This window comes from Pteropus alecto, unplaced genomic scaffold (assembly GCF_000325575.1).
Source record: "Pteropus alecto unplaced genomic scaffold, ASM32557v1 scaffold11, whole genome shotgun sequence".
Taxonomy (NCBI): domain Eukaryota; kingdom Metazoa; phylum Chordata; class Mammalia; order Chiroptera; family Pteropodidae; genus Pteropus; species Pteropus alecto.
In genome coordinates this window covers 14,015,507-14,029,305 of record NW_006431956.1, presented here as the reverse complement: position 1 = coordinate 14,029,305, position 13,799 = coordinate 14,015,507, and the positions used below count along the sequence as shown (strand labels likewise).

Sequence of the window (13,799 nt, the reverse complement as noted above, 5' to 3'; positions counted from 1 at the left end):
TGATCAGAGTTTAGTATTAATCCAAGGATCTCACTGAAAAGATGCTGCACAGGCCAGCAGAAGCCTCCTGGAAAACTGAATGGTGTCTCCCTCAGAAATCATTCTGTTTGCACGTAGTGTTTTTGAACCTTTTTGCCCTGCTTTTGCAATTTTAGCTTTGGCACCAGCAGTGTCCTCGGCCAGCTGTGGCCCAGTGGCACAGACTTCTAAGCCATACTATGCCTCAACTGGAGAGCTGCTAACTGGTTTTGGTGTAAATGCTGGAGATGTTTGTTATGTGTGGATTAAAACTTGTTTTATGGCCTGAGAGCAACACAAACGAATATATCTTTAAATCATGGAAAATATGATTGAAATCAATGTCTGACTTGGGGGCGAATGGTATTCAATCTAACCTCATACGGACTTTAACCTGGGCTTTTATAGGATCCAACAAGAAACAAATATCCCTAACAACTTGTTCATGTCGAGACATGAATGAAAAATCCTCCCAATCATTTTCTGTGCACAGATACTGCATCTCCCTGTTCAGGGGTCTCTAACGCTTCATCACAGTTCATCTGGCTTTTGAAGTAGGCTCACATTTCTACACCTGAGAAAATGGCAGTTTCATAGAACTGTTATCGTTATTTTTAATACATTTACAAACAACATCATGACAAAGTGACCGCCCTCTGCTGACTAGGGGCAGAGGGCATCACACACGTCACAGCCTGTGGATTGAGCTACACTTAGTAGTTTAAAACAATAAAGGTAGAGAGGGGAAGACAGTCTGAATAGTGTGGGCACCTCGCCTGCCATTGTACCCCATGAGCAGGGGTCCTAGTGTGTGCTTGAGGCAGAGAAGTGACTCTACTCTTCACTGCGGGTGTCAGTCCCACCAAACCCCCACCGTGTGAGCGATGGTGATTTCTGTGCTACAAGCAGCATATTCATACGTTGTAGCTTCTACATACAAGCTAACTACTTCATCTGGTACCCAATGGGAAAAAGCCATGGTGGTTTGTTCTTTTCCTGGTTAAGTTGGACTTATTGAGAGATGTTATATCTGTATCTGGAACTTCATGGCAATCAAGAAGGCTTTCAAGGATAATTTTGTCCATACACAACTTTTTGGCCTTGAGTTTTGCCTTTGGAATATAACCCTGTTTCATATGAAACATTGAGCTTAAGTTAAGATTTACAAGCTTCTGACTTCAGAATTCCATGGATTTTCTTTAGTTTAAAATAGATGGTTCTGTCACAACACTGAGAGTTTCTTGGACGTAAGTCATGTAGTCTGGATGGTTAATGGTTATAAAACCATTAAGGAAAAAAGAAACAATTTAAGTATTATCAGTATGATCTCTTTGCTCTAACAGTGTGGGAAGGAAGAATCTCAAGCAATGGGAGTAGAAATGTATCTCCATCTTCATGCGATGACTTTCTAAGTGTTTCCAGGCATGGCAGTGAATTGTAAACCTCCGAGATGCAAAACATTTTCAGTCACACCTGTGTTCCTGCTCTCTTCTCTGCCGTAAAACAGCACATGTGCCAAAGAGAAAAATTAGTAAGACACTCAGCTCAACAAAGCGGGTTAGTAAATATCCAATGGATCCCAAGTTTATCAGACTCAAGTTGCAATGGCATCTCAGAAATGATGGGGTGGTGGCTGATCACGCTGACTGCCCTGCGGGAGACACAGACTTGCATAAATGGGCTCTTGGGAAATGAATGACTTCCATGGGGACCTGCTTAGTGTCCGGTAAAAGCTGTCCAGTGCCTCCATTCTTCCCATGGTGATGCTGGAAGTCAAACTCATGACCCTAGAGTCAAGACGCATTCGGAGCTACCTTGAGATGTACTAGTTTACTGCTCTTATTCCATCCTAGGCAAATGAAAAGGATTTATTTTCCTTTTTTTTTTACAGCAGCATGATACTTTTAAGGTCTAGACAACTTTGGTCAAGAAGCGACTTCAATGGGTTCGATGGCAAGGTGACAACCTAACTCCATGCAGGTGACAGCACCACTCAGAAATGTAAGAAATAGGTAAGTCTATGACTGTCAGAGGAAGTGAGACTCTGGTAGGAGGGAAGGGAGAAGGGCTTCATTCCAACACTGGCTCTAAGCACAATCCAGGGTAGAGCTAAATCAGTGTTTCTTCTGGATCCCTCTCTGGTTACCAGCCTTCCATACCTGGTCTAACGAAGGAGAACAGAAGCACTGAAAACCCAAACGAAGCATCTGGATCATGCCAGGTTCAGACCACTGATCTACAGTTGATTCATCACCACAGTTAGAAGTGCACAGCTACAGTCCAGGTCAGGTTGTCTCCACACTGGTGTCCGTCGGGTGGCATTTTCCTTGGCTCAGTGGGTGCCTAGCTTCTTGCTGTGCTTCTCCCAAGGTTTTTAGGATGTAGAGAAAGACAAGCGCCAAATAGCACCCCACTCTCCTTATTCCTCAGGAATGACGTTGGCATAGTGGCAGAGGTGCCTGGGGGAGAGTCACCAGGAAGGAGACAGGATCTCTCGGAGCCTTGAGAATTCACAACACTATAGCTTGACGGTGGAGGGGAACAGTTTTCCTTCATCGTTCAGGAAACAGCAGGGCCTGCGCGTGGCCGAGCATGGAGCCAGCCGATTGCGCACGTGCGCTCCACCATCTCGGCCAAAACCCCCTTACGAATATACGATTCCTCTACACATGGTAATGAGAAAACGTTTACCCTCCTATTTAATCACCAAAGTGTTTCTGGTTTCCGGATTCATTTGACGGAGATTATCTGATTTATAAATTCATAAATAAGATCGTCTTTCCATTTCATGGTTGGTAATCCAGAAACAATTTTATGGTTTAACTAAATTAGAGCAACTGGAAACTTAGGCAGCCTTCGCCCATGATGAAATGTTATGATATACATTTTAATGTAAAAGGGAAATAGGAGAAATGCAGTGGAATAAGAGAAATTATAGACAACCCTGTCATTTTATTGCAGGGCAATTTTGTATGATAATCGTCAGAATATTAAAGATGCTTAAACTAATTCTTGCCGATATTGCTTCGTTCAAGGTATTACAGGACTGGTGTAATTACTGTTGAAAAGATGGTTTTAAAAGTGATTTCATAAACCATTTTCTATCGTTCCATAAAACATATTTATGTGATGAGTATGTACATTTAAATAGCCATTTAGTGCCATAAGTCAGCCTGGCTGAATGAATCTTCTTGGAGCCCAAGCATAATATTAATACAAATTCAAAGTGCTGATCCCAGAATTTAAACTCTTGCTGCTACAACCAGCTTTCCTGCAAACTCCTGTCTGTGAAGGCCACTCACAGTCTGCTCTCTCTGTCTTCAGAGTAAAGAGAAAGAAAGAATTGCATTTGAGGGGGATATTTTTAGCTAGTAGCTTCAATTATACGACCTTTTTGATTCAAGTTTTACCTTCAATATTTTTGGACGAGAGACTTGCCTTTGTACTGACCGAGGCCTACTAAGCCTGAATTAAGTCCTTATCATTGTCTGCATAAATCGATGGCTATTAAAAAACGCCAAGGCCATACACAGAGGAGACTGGTAATTCCCCTATATCGAAGCCCTAAGACTATGTTTTTAATATCCAAAGACAAGTGCCGGGCAGCTGACAGGATTAGTCAGAGGCATTTCCCTTCCTAACCAGATGCTAATTTTTGAAATCCAGTGGTGTGGGACAGTGACAACTATAGCAACCAGGGCCGGCATTCTGAGAGTGCTTACTAGGTGATCCATCATTCACTTCTAGTTCTAATATTTTGTAATTTTTTGGGTTCCCACTCATTCTCTATCATCTCTCTCCCCCTAAAAAAGTGATCAATGGGTCATCAACAAATATTTTTAAGCACTTAATCTGTGCTAGGCGAGGTGCGAGCCACTGTAGACACAGCAGTGAATAAAGTAGCATCATTAAGTGGTAACTTCCTTTCACAGTCACTTTTTTTTTTTTCTGGGAGAAACCTAAGTGAACCAAAACCCTTTACTCTTGGCAGTGCCAAAGGCATTTTCCAGTACTGAATAGTTAACAGGTTTAAAGCTAGGCTATGCCCTTGTTTGCTCATGCCCTGACTCTCTGGTATAAGGAAAAAAACCCAAAGTAAATAAAGACACTGTTTTCAGATGAGTTCAACAGAACACTGGAATTTAAATGATCTGAATTTGTGGTAAAGCTTCAAATAGGACTCTCAGCACCAAACTTTCTATTTCTGCCCAACTTTAACCACCTATTGGTGAAAAAACCATGTAACTAAAGACATTCTTCCAAAACCCCCCAACAAATGTAACTTCTCATTGTAGCATCCAGATATATTGAGGACATATTGCTGGAGTTGGTGGTGGCTGCAAAGGGGCTACAATGTTTTGGACGCATTAATATTGCCCTCCTACCACTGCATGCTCCGTAGGGGTAACAACCATGTCTTGCACTTTTTCTTGCATTTTCAGCCCTTAAATGAGGACTGAGTACACAGAAGGTCATTAAGAAATATTGTCTATGGCCATGCCACCCTGAACAAGCCAGATCCCATTTGATCTCGGAAGCTAAGCAGGGTCGTACCTGGTTAGTACCAGGTGCTGTAGGCATAGAAAATAAATAAAAAATAAGGGATCGTAAGCTGACAAGGTCCTTGCAATCTGTGAGGTCAACCAAGGGTGCCTCGCCTATAAACAAACAAACAAACAAATAAATAAATAAAAGAAATATTGTTTATAACCCTGACCTTGAAGACTGCTGTTTTTCCACCTGCCCTCTGCTCATGGAGAAGGAAGACTGGATATGTTCTACATTCTCTACTGCCGCTTCATTCCCTTGTCTGTCCAACCTCTCAACATCTCCCTCACTCCTGAATTCCCTAGTGCCGTAAAAGACCAAGGCTAAGGTCATCCGCACCCTCGTATTCTCAATTACTATGTACAGATGTGAAAGTTGGGCAGTGAAGAAGGCTGATGGGGAAAATATTGATTCATTTAAAATATGGTGATGGAGGAGAGCTCTACAGACAGACGGAACTGCCAGAAAAATGGACAAGTGGGTCCTAGAGCAAATTAAACCTGAAACATCATGGGACTCAAGAGTGACAAAACCGAAGCTGTCCTACGCGGGGCACATCATGAGAAGGCAGGTTCTTTGGAAAAGACAGTAATGCTGGGAAAAATAGAAGGCAGCAGGACAAGAGGGAGACCAAACACGAGACAGATTCATTCCATAAAAGAAGGCACAGGCACGAGTGTATAGGAGCTGAGCAGGGCTGTTGCGGACAGGACACTGTGGGCATCACTCATTCATAGGGTCACCAGGAGTCGGAGCTGACTCAATGGCACATAACACACATGAGTCCCTGCTAACATCTAGAATATTTCCTCACATCCTTGGGTAACTTCAATCTGTCTCCCTAGTCCATCATCATTTACAGCTTCAACATCCGTGCTGATAACCCTTTTGAAAGTGTGGTATTATAGAGTCTCAAACTCTTTTTCATGGACATACTCTAACCTTAAATTCTTACTTGGTATAGTTCTACTACCTAGATCTGAAACCCCCAAATCTCCTTTAAGCATAACACTCTTTGGTTGCCTTCGGCTCTCTTATTCACACAAACCAGCGCTTTGCACGCATCCCTACCTCCTTCAGCCCCAGCCATCAAGACTCTCTGGAAATTCCTTTTAATCTTCCTGCTTCTCCCCTAGGTGGACCACACACACAGTCTCTCCACTGTCCTGACTGGGCTCTGTGGCATGTAGCCTCTCTCTCTCAGCCTCACCGTTCCCATGCTGGGCTGACTTTGCATTCTGACTGAGGAGAGAAATAAATGAGAAGAAACGGCCCCTTTGTGTCTCCCTATTTCCTCCCCTGTCACTTTCCCAACAGAGTGTGGAATCCTCTCATTAGGCAACCAGGTTCTCCCCGAGTCAGGGAAGAGACAATGACCAAAGCAAAGTGTTCATCTGGAATGGGCTGCATTTTACTTATGGCCTACAAAGATACACACATTGAATGACAACTGCAAAGAAATAGGAAAAATGGAGCCCCATTTACTAGGATCTGGGGGAGAAAAAGCTATTTCTAATCTTTCTTCATAAATTCACCAAGGCATTGAAAGAATGAGAGTTTATAATGAGATATAAAGAAAAATGCTGTGGAGATGATGGTATTCTCCGTCTTAAAAAATTCTTCACATATTATAACTGATGCTGTTTACCCTGATGCCTTAGGAGGCGTTCGATTACCAATAACTTCAATTAAATTCAACAATCTCAGTGGAGTGTGAGCACTGTGATAGCCCTGGGGGTGAATCTGTCAGAGTCTTTCTTTTTGACCCCAAGCTTCAGGTAACACATCTCGATGGGCACAGGTGGCTAGATTCTGTGGGGTGTGTGTGCTCTTAGGGGTCAGATGCTCCTGGATGATGGAGACAGAGCTGTCAGCTGGGGAAGAGCAACTCCTCTGAGAGAAGGAACGTGAATGAAGCCGAGAAAAATGGTAGGAGTTAGCCAGAGGGAGAGGAGGAGGGAGAAGAGAGGAGAAGAGAAGGTTCTAAGTAAGGAGAGTTTTAGGCAAAAGCAGAAGCATCGGTCTAATAAAATTTAATGGCGACAAAACACTGGATCAGGAATTAATCTAGATTTGTGCTCTGACTCTGGGGTTTGGGCGGGGACAGGGTGGGGAGACCAGGCAGGAGACCACTGTGGCAGATCAGGTGAGAATAGTGGACGAGGCCAAGAGCAATGGCTGGAGTCCCGGAATCTCTGGTATAGAACTAATGGCATTTTCTGGTTGTCAAAATGTGGAGTGTGAGAGCCAGCTATCGTGATGACACCAAGGCTTTTGGCCTAAATAATGGATCAATGAAGTTGTCATACCTGAGATGAAAAGATAGGTGTTCATTTTTAGACAGGCTGAGTTCGAGCTGACCAGTAGACGCCCAAGGGGAAATGTAAATCTCCACTCATTAATCACTTACTGTCTGAGTCTCTGTTTCCTCAGCCATCAAGGGTGAGAACTGCCTTCCCTGTCCCTCAGGGCTATTATCCTACAGAGATGTGGGAAATGAGGGCAAGCCAGAAAAAGTACCTGCACGGACTTTATAACCTGCAAAACGCTATGGATGTGTGAGGCTTCCTATCATCCTTTCGACTTCATTCATTCAGTAAATTGTTTCCTGGCATCAGCTGCTTGCAGGGCACAGTTGTAGGTGCAGGGGCTACAGCTGTGAACAAAACGAAAGGCTTATGCTCATGGAACTTACATTTTAGGGGGTGAGGGTAAAGGCACAAAAAATGAAATAAGTAGAGAAATATGTATAAATATGTAAATACGAAAATATACTTACATATATTTTTTATTTAATTTTATCACCGAGTGTGTGAATGTGTGCACGCGCGTGCATGTGTGTAGGTAGGTATTAATTGCAACTTCAGCTGGCTGGGGAAAGGCCGCGCTGAGCCGATAGCATTTCAGTGAAGGCCTAACATTGGCAGGGAGCCCGTTAGGTGGACAGCTGCTGGAAGAATGCACAAGGCAGAGGAAGAACAAATGCAAAGTCCCAGAGGTAGGAAAGTCCCAAGTTCAAACACAGGAAGCCAGTGTATGTGGTGTGGAGCTCGTGACAGGGAGTGTCACAGGCTGAATGAACTCTCTGCACGAGAGACAGAGGAAATGGCTTCCAAGAGGCTCCCGCCCCTCGTTAAATAGAGGCGCCCATGCTCTCAGGCCTAACGTCTAGAGAATAAAAGCTCGTCTGAAATTCTGCCGGGTTTAGAATTTTAGAATTCTAAAATTAGTTTTCTAAATTTAGTTTTCTACTTGGAGGGAACTTATTTAGGCATCATAGTTTTTGTGCCACTCTGGTTCAGTGATCTTAACTGAAGCAAAAAAAAAAAAAAAAAAAAAAGAAAGGAAAAAAAAAAAAAAGAAAAAGAGAAGAAAAAGAAAATGCTTGTCAGCAAAGATCAGCCACACCCAGGCCTACCTATGAGCACAAGCATTGGTTTCCGGGCACAAGCATTGGCTTCCGGCGTTCTGACAGCGTTCTGCTCAGCACAGCAACTGTGCCTGGGGACGCTCCAGGTAGCCTTACTGTATTTCACAACCTACTTTGTGGCAGGCCGTTCTGGCTGGGACCAGAATGCAGTCCCAAGTCAAGCATGACACCCACAGTCTCTCAGATCCAAATGGCCAGCACTCTCTTGCTCCTCTCTGCAAGGGCCTATGGCTTTCCGGGTTTCATGTCCATAAGGCTTTGATTTATAGAGAACTTTCAAGATCACAAAAGGATTTTATGCCCATTTTCATTTAAATTGCACAGAACCCTTAAGAAGTCGCAGTTACAGTCCAGTTACAGGGAAGGAAGGATGCCGACGGCTTAGGGAGGCAGCGCTGTCCTAAGGAAACAAGCAAGTTACCTGCAGAGACCGCCCCCCATCCAGTGCTCCTTGCATGGCTCTGAGCTGCCCGCCCAGTGACTCACCATCTGGGGCGAGGCCCTCCACTTCCCAAGTGACAGGAGCCTTCAATCCCCAGGGCAAGCCTACACCTTGCTTTCTGAAATCATCTACTTTGCATTTTCTTTCTCTTCCCTGAGGGTAATTATTAATATTGATGTTCTGGAAATGATAGCTCATTTTTTGTACAGGTCCAAACCAGTTTGAATAGCTGTTTGTTCAGGTTCGGGCGACTTGAACACGGGCCTGTAATTTACTTTCTAAGGAGAGATGGTGTCAGAAGCTATGGAGAGACAGTTTCTTGAGTGGTCCCAAGAGAGCTGTGGAACCAAGCTCCCCACTCCCACTTGCTTTTGATCTGCAAAATCTCAGCGTGGACTCAAAAGAAAGATCGTGATTCTTCAGGAAAAAGAAGGAAAACATTTCCTATACTTGGCTTCCCTCACGTGTTTTTTAAATTTTGTCTTCTTAGATACCTCTGCTTATTGGAAGTTAGGATACACTGTCTCTATTACAAAGACAAAAATATATTGAGACAGCATGATAGAGAAAATATCATTTGACTAGAATGGCTCCAGTCACCAGACCTTTGGGAAGTCTCCAACTGTCTGTTTTTCCTTCTGTAAAATCACCAGTTAGGAAGGTGGGCTCTAAGATCCCTTCAGCTCTGAAGATGGATAGCGGGGAAGAGGAGATATTTCTTGGCAACACAAGCTGGCCCTACAAGACTTTCATGAGTAATGCAGACTTTTTAAGACCTGCAATTTTTGAAAGTTTGAATCCATGCTTAGACCTGGCTATATTTTTGAATTGCCTCATTCATGAAAAATTAAGTCCGACATTCAAACAAGCATAATCTCCATGATCTCCACCAGACAGGAGGGCAACTAATGACAAGAGGGGCTGAAATGTGGCCCGGACGTCATGAGAGGCCAGGAGTATCCAGCTGCTGGGCCGCTGGGCTACTCAGATGAGCCCCTCTGTTCAGGATCAGCCTCAACCCCACTGTCTGCACCGAGCCGATGTCTTCCAAGGAGGCGGAACCTGTGCTTAAACATTTGTTCCTCTTCTCTCTGAAGGAAGAGGTTCCAGTTGGCAGGGAAAGGGGATTATCTGAATCTCACAGAGTTTAGGTTCCTCTGGCTTAGCTTCTGGTTTCAGACCCAAGGCACTTGATTGACAGCACTTCATGAATATTCAAAGGAGATACAAGGGCACATGTAAATTTCATCTAATTAGTGACAGATGATGGCTTTTCCTTTTGAGAAATTAGTTTAAAGTAACACAGACATTGTGACAGCCATTCCATTGGTATTTTTGATAGAATATATTTCTTGTGTAAGAAGGGCTAGCCTCATAATTTGTCAGTTTCATGTTTTATCAGACAGCTGTTGCCTGAACTCAGCAGTTAAGGAATGATTAGCAAATATTGTTTAACCATTAAGTTCATATTCCTCTGACTGAAGCAATAATTCAATGTATTGGCATTTACTTGACTTCTGAGACTGGCAAAGCATCATACCCAGATGTCATTTTTATAGGCACCATAGTGGTAAAAATAGAGCAAATTTTGGATAAAGAGCAATCTGACTTCCCAAATGATGTCTATTTATTCCATTAGGTATATCCCTCAAATTCTAGTTCATCTCGACATTCTCATGAGAGCTCCCAGACCACTATAAGTTAAAAAAAGTGCTCCCTTATCTGAATTCATAGCGATTAATGTCTATATCGCTTCTTTGAAATTAATTATGTACAAGCAGTCCCCAAATTATGACAGGCTTGTAATTAAAAGTTTACTTGTACTTTCATTGTTTAGAACTTGAAACAAATGGTGGCTGGATTTCCAGCTGGCCCGCGGAAGCCTCTTTAACCTACAATGTATTATTAGTTCTATCATTGTTCCTCATTGTTTTCAAGGAAAATGTGTTCTGATTTTTCCAGCTGGACTTCAAGATGTCGAGAACAACCCCTCTGAAAGAAGCTCCAGACTCTGGAAGAACCACTTTCCCCCTTAATGACATGCCCTGGCCTCCTCCCTTCTACCTGCTTCACGAGGAGACACTGTCCCTGCCAAGGTGACAGCCCTGAGCATCACCCGTGAATGGAATCCTATTCTTGCAGTTGTTCCTGCAAAAACTTATTTAGTAGACATTCGTAGCTCAGAAGTTTCCCTACTTGACCGTGGCATAGCTTCTATGTTTCTATTATATTTTTAATGTTTTATGACTGTCTTCACAGTTTATATCCCTTGTGTGTGGGGACCACATTAAAGTTCTTGTCCTGCAAAGCATCCAGCTCACAGCTAAGCGCATAAGAGGAGCTCAATAAACATGTATTGATCTATAATTAGAGCTACATGAAAAAGCAACCGAGACAGAGCTGAATCATCCAGGCACTATTAGGCATCAAAACAGATAACCTAATAATTTCAACTGCCACCTGGTTAGGTGTCTTTATTCTTAGTCACATAGCTCAAGAGTACTTTTAAAAGGATGCCCTAATCCTGGCATCTCTTTTTGCTCCTGAACCCAAGATGTATAAACGTGACTACTGTCCTCAAATGAATTTAAAAGTGGCTTTGATATTCTAAACATTCTAATTTGGATCTTGAAGCCCAGCTAATTCAATTCTCCGTTCACACTTAGTTTTATTCTCTCCTATAACCCCCTCTCCTGCTTATGTTTTTCTTGGTATTATATTCAAAAATTTGTCTCCCTGCTTTTTCAAGTACAGCCCTTTGTCCCAGCTAGTTCTGTGTATTATTCTCTCTGTTTAGTAGCATTTAGCAGAGTGTTTTGCTCCAAGTAGGAACTTTCGGGCACTTACTATATGATAGGCATTGCACAAGGCATTTAACTGTAATGGTTCTTCCATCCTATGAAGTTGGTGTTATTATTATCTCTATTTTACAGATAAGTAGACTGAGGCAGAGCAAGATTCAGTAATTCCTCAAATGTTAGCAATTGTTTGAACTGAGGTTTGAACCCACGCAATCTGGCTTTGGATTCCACATTTGTAAGCATTGCACATTAACGCCTTTCAGTCGATGGTTGATAGCAGATTGGTTGAACCAAAGGTAATAACGGCAAGTTATAACAAAAATATAACAAAAAAAATCAAAGGTAAAGGACAGAGTTGTAAAAATTGTCAAGATCTATGTTTTATGAATGTCCCCATTTGCATTTCTTAAGTGTGAGGCATTCTTTTACTTCTCTACTGCATTAAGCAGACAAAATCCAAATTCCCTTTAGAGCACTGCTTCACAGCCATTTCGTCCCTCCCCTGGCAGGGGGCGGCGAGGAAATTGACAATGTCGGAAGACACTTTTGAGTGTCCTGGCGCAGGCAAGGTTGGGGGCTTAGTTCTCCACCCGCATCTGATGGGTAGAGACTGGAGATGCCGCTAAACATCCTACAGTACACAGGAGAGCCTCCTCAAACCCCAATAAATTATCGAGCCCCAAATATCAAGAGTGAAGAAGTTAGGAAAACTTGCTTTAGAAAGATGCCAAGTCTAATCACTTAGGATAGATCTCTGATGTGGCTCATTTCTGACAATACATGCAGGAAAAGGAAAAATCAATCGTTCTATTTCAGACTCTCCTCTCCAGCAGGATAAAGCATAGCTTAGAAAATCTTCAAAGGTCTGTCACTGACTGTGAACATGTTTAAATGACACAAATCTGAGTTTAGACTTTCACTCAATCAACTGTGAAACCATGGATGCATCCCACTCCTCAAAGCTACCAACAAAGAAACATTTAATCCTCATAAAATGAGAAAGTGATGTAAAATGATTAAGAACGGATAGAAGCTACCGGTTAACACGCAAGCTTTCTCCTGTACACAGAATTTTTCTTTCCCCTTCTTTGTAATTGGCTCAAGACAAGAAATTCTATTTCTCTGAGTCTGCGATGTCTTAGAAATCATAGCAGGTTCTCACGTGCTTTCTCTTTCTCCAGAGATACATGCCCAGACAAGGCAAGAATTTGCTCTCTAGTGGATTCTTGACTAGTTTGCTGAATTTAGCTCCTGAAGGTACAGAACAGTAAAATATGATCTTAGTTCAAATTTAGCATGTTTTGAAAAATATTACATCAGGAAGAATCTGATATACATTTGGAAGGAGAGCTATCAGTCACTCTGCAATGAGCATCCTTGAATTTTCAGTGTTATTTCGATAAAGGTATTTCACATTTTAAGATCCGAACTATAAACAGAAAATAGTAAAACATAAATGCCCTAGAATTTTGCAATTCTTAAGGGCTGTTGTATGTGCCATAAGTAGAAAAACCATGCTATTTAATGAAGGAATTTTATAAACTCGGGAAGACAGAGCTTCGTGCGCTGTCATCTGTCACACGCTGTCTCCCTTGGCACTCCCTCACAGTCACAGGGACCCACTCTCTCCTTGGACGTCATCTTGGTAAAGCTAAAGAGAATTCATCTTGGTAAAGCCACCTCATCATTCAAGATCATTTCCTTTTCTTTCTAGAAGCTCAGACAGGAGGATTGCTATCCCGAAGGTCAAAGCAGTTGACATCTGCTCTTCTGCTCCAAAGTCCACACACGGCCATCGGGACAAGAGTCTTACCATTATCTATGTTCCTCTATATCCACTATTTTTTCCAAATCTTCTATATATAATTCGTCATCACTAAATTATTTGTGGAAGCATCTTTATAAGAAAAGAGATGCCGAATTCATTAAATCGAGGCATGCGACTAAATATAAAAATCAAGATGAGATTACTTTAACTTGTTTTCAAGTCAATAGAGCTGTTATAATATCATGTTGCATCAAAAAAACAAAACAGCTACTGTTGGAAGTTTCCTGAGTACAGATGGGAAATAAATGATTGTTCTCTCTGATTTCAAATATCCTGCAGTTATTTGGGTTATTTCATAGAAGTGCTCTTCTGAACAGTATCTGAATCCAGCAGTGCCCAAAAGGAAACATCACTACAGATTTCTCAGTTTCCCACCTGTGTTTTTGTAGCTTCATATTTTAGATGTAAAATTCCACATGACAGTTTTATATGAAAAGCATTTTCAGATTTATTTGCTTTTGAATATCATGAAACCGCAATAGAAACTGATTTGGCATTTTATAGGACCCTGTACTCATGAAGTTAGACTTTTTTAGGGGTTGAAGGCTCTTTAAAAATACTTGCATGGATTAAATGTATCTAAAATAACATCACGGTGTAAGTGAAACAATGGTCTATCATTTTGCGCTTCAGTAATTGTTTTTATGTTGTCATTTTTAAAATTTTTCTTTGACACAGTACTCCCATTCATTTTTTGAAAATAAAATTTAACAAGAATGTTCTTCATTCTTT

The 13,799-nt window shown here is 42.0% G+C and overlaps 1 protein-coding gene across 10 annotated transcripts in view; it reads right to left on the bottom strand.

Annotated features, from left to right (window-relative positions):
• The window catches only part of KIAA1217 (KIAA1217 ortholog), a 268,562-nt gene that overhangs the window by 45,498 nt on the left and 209,265 nt on the right, over positions 1 to 13,799 (bottom strand). The gene's annotated exons all lie outside the window — the stretch shown is intronic.